Raw genomic sequence first — 13,348 nt, forward strand, 5'->3', positions numbered from 1 at the left:
ATGCTTAAGATTGCTCTTTGGGTCCCATTTATTTCACCTACTTAAACAAATTATTGTTGGTTTGGAATTCTTCACACTTAGCTTCAAGTAATAGGAGAAACAAGGTAAATTAACCTAGGTTTTTCTACAGCTAGAAACAAATTACCAATTTGGTTGTCAATTATCCTCATCATCAGGCCCGCCAGCGGCTATCAGGATGGGTGGGGGTCTCTGCCAGGAGCCTGAGCGCCTCAGAGGAGCCTGGCTCAACTCAAGTCTGGTGCCTCTTAATTAAGTAAAAAGGGCATCGCTGCTTTAAAACCTCAGTACCAACTCCCAGAACAGTGCCCCGCAATTAGAAACTGCCAGACCCATAAGCCTCAATAAATATTTGTCGAATAAATGTAATACGTGCAGATTTGTTTCTTACGTATTCTCTCCTCTGGGAGAAATTGACTCAGAGGTAAAGTTTATATTTTTGTAAAATAATTAGATAATACACATGTCTGGGGAGGAAAATGTGCTTAGCTACATCCTATAATAAGATACGTTGATAAATTCATAACTTAATAAAAGCCAAAGAGAGAAGGGAAATTTACAGCTGTTATGTGCTAATGCTTCTTCTTGTGTTTTAGCAATCATCCAGAAATGCATTTCCTATCACATCAGAAACAAAAACTACAGGATAATAAGCATTCTCTTACACAGAACACTAGTGTCAAACAATGTCAAATTAAACAGCTGTACATTGATGAGTCTAAATTAAATGGTGGCCAGTGTTCAATCGTGTGGGTAGAACTTTATGGATGAGATAATAAAGCATCAAGGAGGCAGCTAAGTCCCAAGTACGGATGCTGGGTTTGGCATTTACATACCACGGCTCCTAGTGATGAACTGACTGTCTATACTGTCTAGATAAAGTGGGTGTGAATGAGCAGCTAAAAGAAAATGCATTTCTGGAATTAAGTTTTGATGTGTCAGTGTCAGCAGAGCTAAGATATGCATGACTGGGACAAAGGAAAGAGTATTTTCTCCCCAATCTTCATTCCTGTGATGAAATATTTGTGAATGAGTGTGCAATATAATCTGGGCATAGAGTTAATCATCAGAAATGAACCAATTCTGCTAGGCTGATGTGAACCAAAGTCCTTTTTGAGGGGCAGGTGATTGGCTATTGGCAGTTCTGTCTGGTTCAACATCACACATCCCCAAGCTATTGGCCTGCACGTGATCCACCTGGCATTGTGAGGCTTGTCCGAAAGTGGCCTTTCGCTGTCCCCGCAGCCAACAGAGCACTGAGCTGTGGCTGGGGAGGCATCAGCAGAGAAGAGCTGAAGAAGCAGACAACACTTGGCACAGTGTGGCCCGAGGACCGCAAAGATCTGGTTAGTAATGGCTACGAAGACCAAACGCACTGGTACAAAAGCCAAGAGGTGTAGGGTAATTAGAAGGGAAAGAAGGGAAAGATCTAGGAGAAAAAGGATTTCTTTATTTTTTAATAAAGAGGAGAGAAGGGCAGACCAATGCATCCTGCCAGCTGGGGAGGGAGAGCAGCAGGCCCACTGCAGTGCTGAGAAGCCTTCGCTCTGACAAGGGCAGGAGGCCGACTCCCAACAGCTCTGGGGGCTGGAGCAAGCTGCCGACACAGCCCACGACGGTCTTGATACCCCATTGATTGTTCAACTGCTCGTAGATCTGTAGGAACATTTGATGAATAGACAAACTAAGCCTGTCCCTTTAGTGGTCTCTGGAGCAGGATGTGTTTCACGAATGCCCCAGTAACAAGTGGGGGCTAATATCAGGCTGAGAAGAACCAGACCAGGCAGAGGACAGATCTCTAGTTGGTGATGCCTTGATTCCACTCTGCCTCCAGGGAAGGCAAAGAGCAGAAGCAGAAGAACATTGTCAATCCTCTGAGAGAAAATGGACCTCCCTCCAAACATACATCTCTCAATACAGTGTCTATTCAGTCATAATTATGTGTCATAAGAAAAATAGTCAAGTTGTCTTTAGATGGAGTCAACTAAAGGTATATATCATCACTGCCTCACCATGATGAGATAATGGGACAAGAGCATCAGGCCACACTCCTGCCCTTGATCTCAGTAAGAGAACTAGAAGCATAATTCCATCTCTAGGGTGCAGCCCATGAGTGCTGCTCACCTGGGGTGCCCAAAGTCACCATCATTCCAACGATTGACACTTCACCACCAGTCACCCAAGTCAAAGAAATGAATCACCCCACAGATCTCCTCTCCTACCCAGATGCCAGTCTAGTAAATTCCACCTTCTAAATGTCTTAACAATGATGATCCCCTGTGTTCCATCCCACTGCCACTGCGCCCTGGTTCTGGCCAACGTCAGTTCTTACCTGGGCAACTGTAGCAGTCTCCTACCTCATCTCCCTACCTCTGTTCTTCTCTCCTGCTCCCCAGGAACCTTCTTTGTAAAACTCATTTAATCCAGTCACTCTCAAACCCAGAGTCCTTAAATGGCTCCCACTCCATTCAGGACAAAGCTCAAACTCTTTATCATAATCAATAAGTCCCCTATGGTCTGTCCTCTACCTACATGACCAGACTCATCTCTTGCCACTCTGAAGCAAGCCCTGTAGTCCACCCATGCTGAATTATTACTGGTTCCTAAACACATCACTCTCATGTGTGCTCTGTGGCATGTACTGTTCCCCCTGCTTGGAATTTTTCTTCCCCCTTTCCAGTCAGTGAGCCCTTCATTCCTAGTTTTTAAACACAGGCATTTCCTCCTCTGTGACGTCCTTCTCAATTCATGTACCCTGGACTTACCTCCACTGTAGACTTAATCACATTGCTTGGATCTATTTTTACGTGTGTTCCCCACTAGACTGTGAATCACTACTGAGCAGGAACTGATACTTATTCAATTTTGAATTTCTAGTATCTCTTATTGTCTAGAACAAACAGGTATAAAATGTTCACTAAGATTAAAATGCAGGTGAAGTGCCCAATCTTGCCCCCGTGCTCATTTGCAAGATCGAGATCTATCTATGGTCCAGTGTTATGGGTGCAGCCACCTGTGGCCTCCGAGGAGTGGCCTGGGCCTTTCACGTGAGAGACGGCATTAGAGGGTTGGTGATGCTTGATGAGGAATGATCAGCAAACCACGAAGCCAGGGCACTTCATGTGTTTAATGTGACTCATCTCTGAGCCCAGAATCTCACTTGACAAAAGTGGTGAAATCAGAGTGTGTGATCCTGCTGGCGGACATGTCAGCTGATGGCACCCATGAATCCGTGTTTGAGTCTCAGCTGTGTAAGGACAGACTGGCTCGATGGAACTTATATTAAACTTTGGTGGAAGGGCATTTTTACTGCTCTAGATATTCAAAATTGTTATTACAAATGACCAGTCAAAACACAGCTAGACCAATGCTATTTCTGTCCTCTATGCTTTCCATGAAAGCTCATCTCGGTACCGCACACTTACCTCAAAAGACTGCCCTTTCCTACAACAAGGTAACCACGGGGCTCCCCTGACAGCTGAGTGGGTGGTGGCAATTCCTGTATCACCTCCTTGCCCACCCGTGTCTCTCAGTGATTCCATCTCCAAACCAGAGAGCTAGTCCTTCTGTAAGATTTGATTAGGTCAAATTTCCCTGACGTGGTTAATTCCCCACAGAGCACCACTGTTAATTTTGTTATAAGACATGGAGTCATTTTTATGTGGCTTGTGGCTGAAATTGTGTTAAAATTAAATGTGAAGAAAGCTTTGAGAAAACTTGTGGCTTTATGTGAGATTTCCAGAAGTGTCTGGTGATGACGATAGTCTTACGGGACTAGACATGCCTCAAGACCTTTTTAGAAAAAGGTGGGTAAATGACCCTGCATCAGGAGGACAGGGTCTCATTCCCACTCTGCTACCGACTGTGCTATCTTGTATTAGCTGCTTAATCATGTGGGGCCTCAACTAACTAACTTCCTTCCTTCCTTCCTTCCTTCCTTCCTTCCTTCCTTGTCCTTCACAGTGTTGATTTAGTATCATATTCTAGGGCTTGTAAGCCTTGTCTTTCAATGCTCTAGCACAAACCTGTGAAACAGGACAATAGCTCTCCCCGTGGCCTCCAGTGCTGCCCTGGGACAGCTAGCACCCTTTCCTCTCAGCTGAAGCTACTCTTGGGGCTGGCTTTTATTCTCTTATATCAACTCTCTACCCTCAAGCAGCAAACTTCATGGATTCATTGACGCCAGAGGAAAATTCCACGAGCACTGTGTGCTGGCTATTCTCTCTTTGCTTCCCTCCCCAGATCCATGTTCCATGGGACCCATGATCTCATCTCTGCTGTCTACTTCTGTGTCCCAGAAGGCTGACATCTATGGACTGTATCACCTGGGCCCTGCTCTCTGGCTTCCTGTCAGATTTGGTCAGTAGGAGGCACTGGCATGAGATTGGCAGGCTGGAGGACATGAATACTACTATTCGTGAATGTATATGTATGAATATTACTATCTGTCACAATGGTAACAAGACTCTGGAAGTTTTAGCCTCATTTGTCCTTAGATAAGTATCTTCAATGGTTTGTGTGATGCTACATGAAATCAGGGAACAGAGCTGTTTTTTAATAGAGCTACAATAACCTCAAACTCCAAACATGATTGGTCTTTAATGGGATTCCTCAGTAGAGGCTGTACCATATGTTGAGTAAAAGTGAGTTTTCTGAATTCAGACATGTCTGGGATCAAAGACCATTCCTATTGCTTGCTGTGAAATTAGCAATATATTCAACCCCTCTATGCATCAATTATTTCAAAATGCTGATAATAGTACTAGCCACCTGTGATGGCTAATTTTATATGTCACATTGACTGGCCATGGGGTGCCCAAATTAAACATTATTTCTGGATGAGATTAGCATTGGATCAGTGGGCTTAGTAAAGCACATTGCCCTCCCCAGTGTGGGTGGGTGTCATCCAGTCTGTTGAGAGCCTGAACAGACAGAAATCAGAGAAGGAAGAATTTTCCCCATCTTTTCTGCTTCACTACTTGAGCTGGGACATCTTATCTTCTCTGGCCCTCAGACTTGGACTTATAACATTGGCTTTCTTCATTCTTAGGCCTTTGAACTCAGACTGGAACCACACCATTGGTGTTCCTGGGTCTCCAGCTTACAGAAGGCAAATCGTGGGACTTCTCAGCTTCCATAATCATGTAAGCCAATTCTCTATCTATCTATCTAAATATCGGTTCCAGTTGGTTCTGTTTCTTTGGAGAATCTGACTAAAATACCATCTCTTAAAACCATTGAGATTACTGTGCATGACAGTGCCATCAAGTACTTATCACAGTGTCTAGCACATAGTACTGTGCAATAAAATGGGACTGTTATTATAGCTGTTGGCAATAAAACTACCATTAGTAGTGTATCCAGGGAATATCTCTATTAAGAGCCAGAAAAATAAGAAACGTTACATGGTTTCTTTGAAGAGCAGAGAAAAGAATTGCATGTTTTTGATTTAGCAATAATTAATCATACCCACCATAGTCATTGCCCTCCCCACCTCATCTTCTAGTTAGATTTTCTTATGGCTTTCCTTTATTTTATCCCTCTCAAAGAATGAAAATTATCTGAAGAGTATTTTCGATTTACTTATTCTTTGCAAAGTACCCTATGTTCTCAGAAGGAACAATGTCCTTTAAAACCTAATCAATAAATAAGCCAGTAACCATAGGAAAGTCTATACAGAATATAGGTGTGTATAACTCTGAGATCTCTTATGATTTCACATTTCAAACAGGAAGGGTTGCAAAGCATTAATTATAAGTGGCATTTCTTCTTTTTTGCTACCAACACATTTTAAAGATGCATCAAAACCATGACGATTTACAAACTGTATATTCAGTTAATTTTTATTTAGATGGACAATGTATTTCACTTAAACAATGTTTTAAGTTGCTGGCCTCAAATATTATTCAAAAACATCATTAACATGATCTTGATTTTTAATTGGCTAATAGTAAGGGATTCTAACACCCCTCTTGTATCAATGAATAGATCATCCAGATAGAAAATCAATAGGAAAATAGTGGCTTTGAATGACACATTAGACGAGATGGACTTAACAGATGTATACAGAATAGTCTATCTAAAACCAGCAGAATACACATTCTTTTCCAGCATACATGGAACATTCTCCCAGATAAATCACATGTTAGGCCAAAAGAAAGTCTCAATAAATTTAAGAAGATTGAAATCAATCATGTCAAGCATCTTTCCTGACAATGGTAGAAAACTAGAAATCAATTATGAAAAAAACCTGGAAAAAACACAAACACGTAGAGGCTAAACACCATGCTACTAAACAATAAATGAGTCAATGAAGAAATAAAAGAAGAAATAAAAAAATACCTGAAGACAAATGAAAATGGAAACTCAATGGTTCAAAATCTTTGGAATGCAGCAAAAGCAACTTTAAGAGGGACATTTATAGTGATACAGGCCTATATGAAGAATAAATAAAAACCAAACTTAGTAGAAGGAAGGAAATAATAAAGATCAGAGCAGAGATAAATGGAATAGAGACTTAAAAAAAGATAGAAAGATCAATGAAACCAAGAGTTGGTTCTTTGAAAAGATAAACAAATTTGGTAAACCTTTAGCCAGACTTATCAAGAAAAAAAAAGCATTCAATCAGAAATGAAAGAGAAATAAAAACTGACACCAGAGAAATATAAAGGATTATAAGAGACTACTGTGAAAAGTTATATACCACAAATTGGACAATCTAGTAGAAATGGATAAATTCCATACAATCTTCTAAGACTAAATCAGGAAGAAATAGAAAATCTAAACAAACTGGTTACTATTAATAAAATTGAATTGGTAATTAACTCCAAACAAAAATCCAGACCAAATGGTTTCACAGGTGAATTCTACCAAACTTTAAAACTTTTTTTAAAAAAGATTTTATTTATTTATTTGAGAGAGAGAGAGAGAATGAGCATGAGGGTGGGGTAGAGAGGAAGGGCAAAGGGAGAGGAAGAGAGAGAATCTCAAGCAGACTTCCCGCTGAGCATGGAGCCCACCACAGGACTCGATCCCAAGACCCCAAGATCATCATCTGAGCTGAAATCAAGAGTCGACGCTCAACCAACTGAGCCACTCAGGCGCCCCTGTACCAAATATTTAAAGAAAAGTTAATATCTATTCTTCTCAAACAATTCCAAAAATAGTAAAGGAAGTACAGCTTCCAAACTCATTGTATGAGGCCAGTATTACCCTGATACTAAAATCAGACAAAGACACAACAACAACAGAAAAAGAAAACTGCAGGCCAATATCCCTGATGAACATAGAACACTCAACAAAATATTAGCAAAACTAATTCAATGATAAATATCAAGTGGGATTTATTCCAGGGATGCAAGGATGGTTCAATATTCGCAAATAAATCAGTGTGATACACCACGTTAATGAAATAAATAATAAAAAGCATATGATCATCTCAATACATGTAGGAAAAAGCATTTGACAAAATATAGCATATGTTTATGATAAAAACTGTCAACAAAGTGGGTTTAGAGAGAATATACCTCAACATAATAAGGGCCATATATGATGAACACAGAGCTAACATCATACTAAAGAAGAACTGAAAACTTTTTTTAAAAGATTTTATTTATTTATTAGAGAGAGAGCATGCACACAAGAGACAGCAAGAGAGAGAGAGAGAGAGTTAGTGAGTGAGGAGGAGGAGGAGCAGAAAGAGGGAGCAAGGGAGCCTGACGCTGGACTGGATCCCAGGATCCTGGGTTCATCACCTGAGCTGAAGGCAGATGCTTAATGAACTGAGCCACGCAGGCGCCCCTGAAAGCTTTTTTTCTAAGATCAGGAACAAGACAAGGATATCCACTCTTACTGCTTTTATTGAACATTGAACATAGTACTGGAAGTCCTAACCACAACAATCAGACAAGAAAAAAATATAGGCATCCAAACTGGTAAGGTAGAAGTAAAACAGTCACTCTTTGCAGATGACATGATACAACATATAGAAAACCCTGAAGACTTCACCAAAAAATGTTAGAACTAATAAAGGAAGTCAGTAAAGTCGCAGATACAAAATTATTATACAGAAATCTGCATTTTTATAGACTAATAATGAAGCAACAGAAAGAGAAATTAAGAAAACAATCCCACTTACAATTATATCAAAATAATAAAATACCTGGGAATAAATTTAACCAAGCAGGTGAAAGACCTATACTCTGAACGCTATAAGACGTTGATGAAAGAAATGGAAGATGGCACAGACAAATGGAAAGATACTCTGTGCTCTTGGATTGGAAGAATTAATATTGTTTATCTGTCCATACTACTCAAAGCAATCTATAGATTCAATGTAATCCCTATCAAAATACCAGTAGTATTCACAATCACAGAACTAGAATAAACAATCCTAAAATTTGTATGAAATCACAAAAGACCCCTAATAGCCAAAGCTATCTTGAGAAAGAAGAACAAAGCTGGAGGTATCACACTCCCAGATTTCAAGATATACTACAAAACTGTAGTAATAAAAACAGTATGGTACTGGCACAAAAATAGACACAATGGCCAATGGAACAGAATAAAGAGAAATAAACCCACACTTATATGCTCAATCACTCTATGATAAAGGAGGCAAGAATATGCAATGGGGAAAAGAGTCTCTTCAGAAAATGGTGCTGGGACACTGGACAGCTACTTGCAAAAGAACAAAGTTGGACCACTTTCTTCCACCACACACAAAAATAAACTCAAATGGATTAAAGACCTAATCGTAAGACCTGAAACCATATAGCTCCTTAAAAAATGCAGTAATCTCCAGGACATCAGCCTTAACAACTTTTTTCTGAATATGTCTTCTCAGGCAAGGGAAACGAAAACAAAAATAAACTTTTGGGACTACATCAAACTAAAAAGCTTTTGCACAGTGAAGGAAACCATCAACAAAACAAAAAAGCAACCTACTGAATGGGAGAAGATATTTGTAAATGATGTATCTGGTAAGAGGTTATTATACAAAATATATAAAGAACTTGCTTAACTTAACACCAAAATAATAGTAGTAATAATTCAACTTTTTAAAAATAGGCAGAGGACCCGAATAGATGTTTTCCAAAGAATATATTCAGATTCCAATAGACACATGAAAAGTTCATTACCGTCACTAATCATCAAGAAAATGCAAATCAAAACCATAATGAGATACAACCTCACACCAGTCAGAATGGCTAGAATAAAAAAATGAAACAAAAAAACAAACAAACAAGAAATAACAAGTGTTGGCAAGGATGTGGAGAAACGGGAACACTTACGTACTATTGGTGGGAGTGTAAATTGTAACCACTAGGGAAAACAGTATGGAGGTTCCCCAGGAAAACAGTATGGAGGTTCCTCAAAAATTAAAAATAAAAATACCATACAGTCTAGTAATTCCACAGCTGGGTATTTACCCAAAGAAAATGAAAACACTAACTTGAAAAGATATATGCACCCCTGTGTTTATTCCAGCATTCTTTGCAATAGGTAAGACATAGAAGCAACCCAATTGTCCATTGATAGGTGAATGGATAAAGAAGATGTGATCTATCTAGCTATGTATCTTTCTCCAGTATATGCTTGTGCACATGCAGGTGCGTGCACACACACACACACACACACACACACACACACACACACCACAGAGTGGGATATTACTCAGCCATAAAAAATGAAATTTTGCCATACACGACAACATGGATGGACCTAGAGGGTGTTGTGCTAAGTAAAATAAGTCAGAGAAAGACAAATATCTTAGGATTTCACCTATATGTGGATCTAAAAAACAAAACAAAAGAATAAACAAACAAAAATAAAACAGACTCATAAGTACAGAGAACAAACTGGTGGTTGTCAGAGGTAAGATGGGGTAGGGGGATGGGCAAAATATGTGAAGAGGATTAAGAAGTACAAAATTCCAGGGGCGCCTGAGTGGCTCAGTTGTTAGGCGTCTGCCTTCAGCTCAGGTCATGATCCTAGGGTCCTAGGATCGAGTCCCACATTGGGTTCCCTGCTCAGTGGGAAACCTGCTTCTCTCTCTCCCACTTCCGCTGCTTGTGTTCCCTCTCTCGCTGTCAATCTCACTGTTAAATAAATAAAATCTAAAAAATTTAAAAAATTTTAAAAAAAGGAGTACGAAATTCCAGTTATAAAATAGATGTCACAGGGATGAAAGGTACAGCATAGGAATATAGTCAACAATATTATAGTAACTCTGTATAATAACAGATGGTAACTATACTTACCATAGTGAGCATTGCTGAATCAGTATGTTGTACGCCTGAAACTAATATAACATTGTATGTCAACTATACTTAATTTTTAAGAAATGAACATTGGGGCAGAAGTGAGGCACTTTAATTTTATTTTTATCTTAATAAATATTAAGTCCTAGGCAATATTAGGTATTGAAAAATTTAAATTGAGTAAATATCAGTTCCTGCTTTCTAGGAGTTGATATTCTAATGGAAAAGACCCCAAGAATATTAAGTCTAGAGGTCTACCCAGTCAGGGTAATAGGATATTTTCATCAGATTTAACCAAATCAGAAAGACTTATCAAAAGTCTTCAGGGCAACATTTGTGGTTGACGGGATTATAATAACTTGTCAGTCTGTATCACTGAGTGAGACCTACTGTTTGATTTCCCATCCTGAACATGAGGCTTGAGTGCTGTCTAGGTGGAAAGAAAGCTTATGGTTTTGTACATGCTCTTACATGCCTTTATGCTCACTCATCTTCTGAAGGTGGACTTGAGTTCACTGTAATTCTATTCAAAGTTAGATATTAATAAAATGCTTAGCCATCTGACTTTCTTTATGCCTGCAAGCTAATTTTCTCTTTTTCTTTCTCCCTTCCTTCCTTCCTTCCTCTCCTTTCCTCTCCTCTCCTCTCCTCTCCTCTCCTTCCTCCTTCCCTTCCCTTCCCTTCCCTTCCCTTCCCTTCCCTTCCCTTCCCTTCCCTTCCCTTCCCTTCCCTTTCCTTTCCTTTCCTTTCCTTCCCTTCCCTTCCCTTCCCTTCCCTTCCCTTCCCTTCCCTTCCCTTCCCTTCCCTTCCCTTCCCTTCCCTTCCCTTCCCTTCCCTTCCCTTCCCTTCCCTTCCCTTCCCTTCCCTTCCCTTCCCTTTCCTTTCCTTTCCTTTCCTTTCCTTTCCTTTCCTTTCCTTTCCTTTCCTTCTTTCTTAAAGATTTTGTTCATTTATTTGTCGGAGAGAGAGAGAGCACAAGTAGGGAGAGCAGCAGGCAGAGGGAGAAGCAGGCTCCTTCCAATGTGGAGCTTGATCCCAGGACCCTGGGATCAGGACCTGAGCAGAAGGCAGACACTTAACCGACTGAGCCTCCCAGGCATTCTTACAAGCTAATTTTCATTGCTGTTTGCATAACTCCTTTTAGTCTCTCTTATTCCTGGCTGGATGTCCATTTCTAGGTAAAGTTCAAGAAGTATTATGCTATTCAGTTAATCAGCAGTATTTATTGAACATCTGATTTGTGGCCAACATTATTTTCAAGGATAAAGAGGCAAGTATTGGTAGAGCAAGTGGTTACCTGCTTTGTTGACCTGAAAGACATTAATAGGAAGGTCTCTGCTAGAGAAAAGTGCCTCTTTTCAAACACATATTAGACCAATAGCTGTTACCCTAAATTCCACCATTAGACATTTATTATTTTGATTTAGCAAGCATCCTCTTTAAAACACCAATTCCCATCTTGGAGCTGGTTGATAGGTACATAAGGTTTATTAACTCTTCTGCCTATATGTTTGAGATTTTGTGTGGCATTAATGTTTATATTCTTTTTGACCCAGTAACTTCATTTCTGATTATAAGGATATAACCTGAAATTAAACGATGTGTGCATAAAGATGTTCATTGCAGCATTGTTTATAAAAGCAAAAAAACCAAAGGAACAAAATAGCCAAGAATAGGGGAATGGTTAAGTACATCCCTGAGCTAGAACACTATGCAACATTTAAAATGATATTTAAGAAGAATTTGTATAATGATGTCACTATATTCATAGGTGAATAAGCAGGATTCCAAAAAGTTTATATGATATTGTTCCAATTTTGCAAAATGTTAAAGATTGAGGGGAAAACAGAGTTACAGGGAACAACAGAAAGCCAGGGGTATAGCATTCGGAAAGTAATATGTATACTGTAGCTGTGCTAGATTGTAAGGAAAGATGCACAGGACTGGGAACAGAATGAGTGAGGCCATTTACACACACACTGCCTTGGCTTGAAGGTGAGTTTTTGTTCTTATTTTTAGGTAAGAAGTTGAGTAAGCAGAGGGGCAAGGGAGAGTTGGCGAGCCTGGTGACATCTGCATAAATTATAAGGAGACTGGGTAAGAGTGGGGTTAATGGATTATTTGAATGGAAATGACAATTCTGATCCAGCCCATGTCCTAGCTGTAGAGAAGATCGTTTCTGCTATCATTAGCAGTGAGGTGCTGGGTATTAGTGTTGGCAAAGGCAGTTTCTCTAATAAACCAGTTAGTATGATTTGAGTTTGTGCCTTACCAATTATTCTATGAGGTATGGAAATATCCCAACCAATCATTAAAGGACCTTGGGAAGTAATTTAATGTATTACATATATTATAAGAAAAATATTTCAAAATGTTAACAGTGGGGGTGCTTGGGTGGCTCAGTTGGTTAAGCATCCAACTCTTGGTTTTGGCTCAGGTGGTGATCTCGGTCGTGAGAGCGAGCTGTTGGGCTCTGCACTCAGCACGGAGTCTATTTGAGATTCTCTCCCTCTCCCTCTGCCCCTCCTCCTCATGCACACGCTCTCTCCCTCTCCCTCTCTTAAATAAATAAATAGATCTTAAAAAAATAAAATGAGAAAGCACGGATATGGGCAGTCTTGGGAGAGGAAATATGTCAGTGCCCCTGGGGGGTTAACCATCAACGAGCGCTTACTACGGATCACTCATTGTATATGTAGTCTCTACATAATCCTTCCCACAAATTCGTGAGGCAGCCAGTATTATCATCCTTGTTTTACACATGAAAGGGACCAAAAATTAGAGATACTAAGTATTCAACACAAGTTCATATTGCCAGAGTGTGTCGCTCATCTTTCTGATTTGAACCTCTGTTCTTTGCCACAACTGAACGAACGTGCTTTTTTCCCTCTCAGTTACGTAAGAGCATCACGACAAGATAATGGTCCTTCTGATGAGTGAAAAAGTGGAAGAGATAACTTGAGGGTATTCAACAAACATTTATTAAGTGCCTATCTGAGGTGAGCACCAGAATAATATTGTTAATAAGGCATGACCCAAATGAAGGTGGGGCACTGAAAACACGCTAC

At 39.8% G+C, this 13,348-nt stretch overlaps 1 long non-coding RNA gene across 1 annotated transcript in view; it reads left to right on the forward strand.

Moving 5' to 3' along the window:
- The first annotated feature begins 12,305 nt into the window (after positions 1 to 12,305).
- LOC121102242 overlaps positions 12,306 to 13,348 on the forward strand; it is a 1,134-nt gene continuing 91 nt past the window's right edge. The window contains exons 1-2 of the long non-coding RNA XR_005834286.1: positions 12,306 to 12,377; positions 13,175 to 13,348. The exon at positions 13,175 to 13,348 is cut by the window's right edge and continues 91 nt beyond it. This is a non-coding gene — a long non-coding RNA (uncharacterized LOC121102242). The remainder of the gene's footprint in view (positions 12,378 to 13,174) is intronic.

The sequence above is a fragment of the Ursus maritimus genome, unplaced genomic scaffold, assembly GCF_017311325.1.
Source record: "Ursus maritimus isolate PB19 unplaced genomic scaffold, ASM1731132v1 scaffold_13, whole genome shotgun sequence".
Taxonomy (NCBI): domain Eukaryota; kingdom Metazoa; phylum Chordata; class Mammalia; order Carnivora; family Ursidae; genus Ursus; species Ursus maritimus.